A 4,178-nucleotide genomic window follows, 5' to 3' on the forward strand; every position below is an offset into this window, starting at 1 on the left:
TATTAATTCCCACTTCCATAATCTCAAACATCGGATACCGGTTAATAGTTAAATGAATATAAATTCAACAAATATTCTCAAAACTACACAAGTTTTCAATGTGGTATTTTACCAACATATCTAAATATTATTATAAAATAACCCTTTTAATACAATAAACACTCCCACTTTACTTTTATAAATGCATAAAATGTTGCGTTACGGATTACCTTTTTGATACCCAAATTAATATGGTGAAAGTCAAGGGCTTATGTTGTCTTCCTACATCATTAAAATAAGTATATGTTAATGATTAGAATCGTTTACAATGATAAAGTTGGAAAATATGAAACTCATGAATCTGGTTAGGACACCATTGATAAAGAAGGTGGGAAGAAGATGAAAGTGTTTCTGTATTTCTTAGAACATACATCATTGAGAAAGTGGAAATCAAGGATGTATGTCAATTCGATATAATGGCGGTAAAAAGGAAGCAACCATGTGTCGCAAGGAGAAGGAACATAGGAAATATAGTAAAAAGATGTTGTGAGGAGAGGTAACGAAGTTAGTAAGAGGTAGTTGAAGAGTAGGAGTTAGGAAAGCATGAAGTGGCAGGAGATGAATGAAGTTTGGTAATTGTTAGTATATATAATGGTCTTAATGTTAGTACGGGTACTTTATTCTAACACCAATGTTCGTATAACTACTAGTTTTATCAATCGAGTATTTTAAACTCAACCTTTTGTTAGAAAAATACTTAATGATTCGGGTAAAACCAAACCAAAATGATGTAACATGTAGAACATAAGAAACCAAATCGAACAATACAACCCAAATTTAAGTCGTGTGTTAATAAGATGTTGTTTAAGACACATGTAAAACATGTTTTCATTAAAACAAATTTAACCTATGCTGTTTCAACGGCTATCTCCCATGATATAACGATCAAAACAGTAATTCAACATTGTCGAACGCCACTAGACCTAAACTTTACCTCGGTATACAAACATGAAATTTCGCAATAGCAATATGGAGAAAATTGACAACAAAACTAAGTTTTGGCAGAGGATCCTCTTTTGCATGTGCTTGGTGGCTATATCAATACAACAAAACCATAACAATCATCATGATGATGATTAACTCACTTTTAAACACCCAAATTGTAATTGAGCAATGTGTTTAATGGTCAACAATCATCGTTGTGGTGTTTAACTTGGTTTTAAAGATATAAATTATAACCGACTAATGTGTCTTATTTGTTTCTTAAACATACAAATGAAATTGAAAAATATGTATAATTCTTCATAAGTATAAGAGTTTGGTGATTGATTTCTTATTCATTTGATATCGGTTTTGGATATTCATTATACAAAAACAAACGTTTTCATAGGAGAAAAAAAAAACATTATTTCATTTCGATCTTGGATAAAATATGATATTCATAGGCCTATATATATGGATAAAACCATAGGCATAACTGCCTTACATGAAAGGTAGGTCTTTAAGACCCACCAAATTTTCTTATAAAAAAGAGGATATACATGAAAAAAATAGAGAACTATCATTATTTTTAAAGGACATGCCTAATAATAGTCCAATACCTTAATTCATTTAAAAATTATTTATAAGGCACTAGTTTAAACTAGGGGTGTGCATTAAACCGCATAAACCGCCCGCATCGCATAATGCGGTTTTGGACGTTCGTGGTGCGGTTTGTAGTTTTCATAAACCGCACTATGCGGTGCGGTTTGCGGTTTATAGTTACCAAACCGCGGTTCAAACCGCACTGCAACATACCATATATATATATATATATATATATATATATATATATATATATATATATATATATATATATATATATATATATATATATATATATACACACACACACACAACATGCTAGATGTTTACCACTTTTAATACCCTTAATAATGTTTATGAGATTTCGATTGATAAACATGAGTCAAAATGGGAAACCAACAATATCAAAAATATGTGTTTACAGTACCATAAGTTCATATTATAATTTTAAAATATTGTAAAATATTTTGATGTTATGCATAAAGAAGATGCTTATACAGACAATTAATATTTTCTTCATAGAATATAAAGCACCATACACTTATTATGTTTAAAACTAAATTTAATATTTATGTTTATGAAACCACATAAACCGCACAAAAACCGCAAAACCGCCCGCACAAAACCGCACCGCATAACGCGGTTTATTACCTTTGCGGTGCGGTCTGTGGTTCCCGAAAATAACAGACCGCATATGCGGTGTGATTTGCGGTTTTGAGGATAAACCGCACCGCGAACACCCATAGTTTAAACCATTTAAAATCAAAATAAAAAGAAAATAGATGAAAAAAAATCCTCACGAAGGGTCTCCTGAATATCAGGATCACTAATGAACATCCAAACATTACACGCATCATCAGTTCATCACGTTGATGTCGGCCTAATCGATCAATCACACTGGTCATTGCCATAGATTGAAAAAGTGTTTTAGAAAATATTTTATTGATAACGATACAGTTATGAATATATTTTCAGATATAAGATATCATATCGTTCAATTGTAAGAACTTTATTATAACTATTGAAGTTATATTTAAATATTTGAAGACACCCACCGCCATTAGTATTTTTTACTCTTTCGTTTTTTCAGTTTCATTTACATAAGAAATCATATGGTTTTTCATTCTAAATTCGTTATAAGGAAAAAAAAAAACCCATTTTTCCAACATATTTATTCTTGCTATTGTAACCAAACAACCAGCGGCGGTTTTGTATGGGTGTTTGTAGTGGCACCGCCAACGCCTAACTTGTATGTACGTAGTGCAACAAATTTCGATTTTTTTTTCTACTATTGTGACATCCCGTGCCACCCCTACTATGAAAGCGTACATCCGCCCCTGCAAACAACTAAAACTATTATATATTGACAAAAACATATCAAAAGGAAAAAAGAAAATCGAACATTTTTTCGTCATATTTTTATTGCATTTAATCATATTTTCTAACTTGTATAAAAACATAGATTCCATCAAAGGGCTTCTAGCTCAGAAGTACCAGATGTTGTCCTCATTCCTTGAGGTTGAGGGTTCAAGTCATGCCCGGAACATAAGTAATATTAAGAGTAGTTTGATAGGAATATGTTAGATTTGTTGTTAAAAAAAAAACAGAGATTCCACTGTCAACTATTATGAGCGACATAATAATTACAACTCTAGAAACAATGAGAAACTTCATGGCAATCGACACAAGCTCATTTTTATTTCATATAAAATCATTATATTAGTCGTTTGCATATAATGTTAAAAGGATCAACAGTATATTTCATGGCAATCAACTATTTACTTTTAGTGAGGTCATAATTTAATGTTTCTGCATGTGATATTACATGCATGAACTATACTATATTGATGCTTCTAACAAGTAAAATCCTTATTTATCCCTCGTACACTTTTGAAATGTGCAAGAAAGGCAAGGGGTGTATTTGTAATTTCACAAAAATACACTAATAATTACATGAATTAGTCCAAAAAAGAGGCTGTGTCAACTAGGGACCTCAATGGCAATTAAGCACTCTCCAGAAAAAGAACATCTTAAAGACTTCAACCCTGTGTTGGCGAACTAGGATTCCTGATTGATATGATATTTTGGCGAGCATCCGACCATGTCTACCCCGGAAACTATTTTAAAGCTTACCCTGTTTAGTAAGGCCCCTAGAAGGTTTAAATCAGATAAATATATTTTTTGTCTGAGAAATTAAATATTTTTTTATCTTTAATTTATTTTTATTGATATAATATAATGACACCTGAAATTCATTATATTTCTTTCTCCTCTCTTACTTTTTACATTTGTCTGCATCTAATAAGTAAAAAGATGGATATTCGAATAGGACCAAGATGTATGAAAGTATTTGATTTCTCACATGATGTAAGAAACGCTGTAAGGCGACCTAGGTGTTTGACAGACTCTTATTATCAATGAGGACCAGAAACAATGTAGTTTATCCATTGGACAAGGTGGATTAAATGAGCATGATTTCTAGAAAATTTCTTGTGTGACGAACTGACACCATGAAACATTAAATGATTAAAAAAAATGAATTAATTGGAAAAAAAATGTTGACGATTCATGTTTTGAAATGATCCATTAAAATTGTCCAAAAAATTAATTATCGT

Source organism: Lactuca sativa, chromosome 8 (genome assembly GCF_002870075.4).
Source record: "Lactuca sativa cultivar Salinas chromosome 8, Lsat_Salinas_v11, whole genome shotgun sequence".
NCBI lineage: Eukaryota > Viridiplantae > Streptophyta > Magnoliopsida > Asterales > Asteraceae > Lactuca > Lactuca sativa.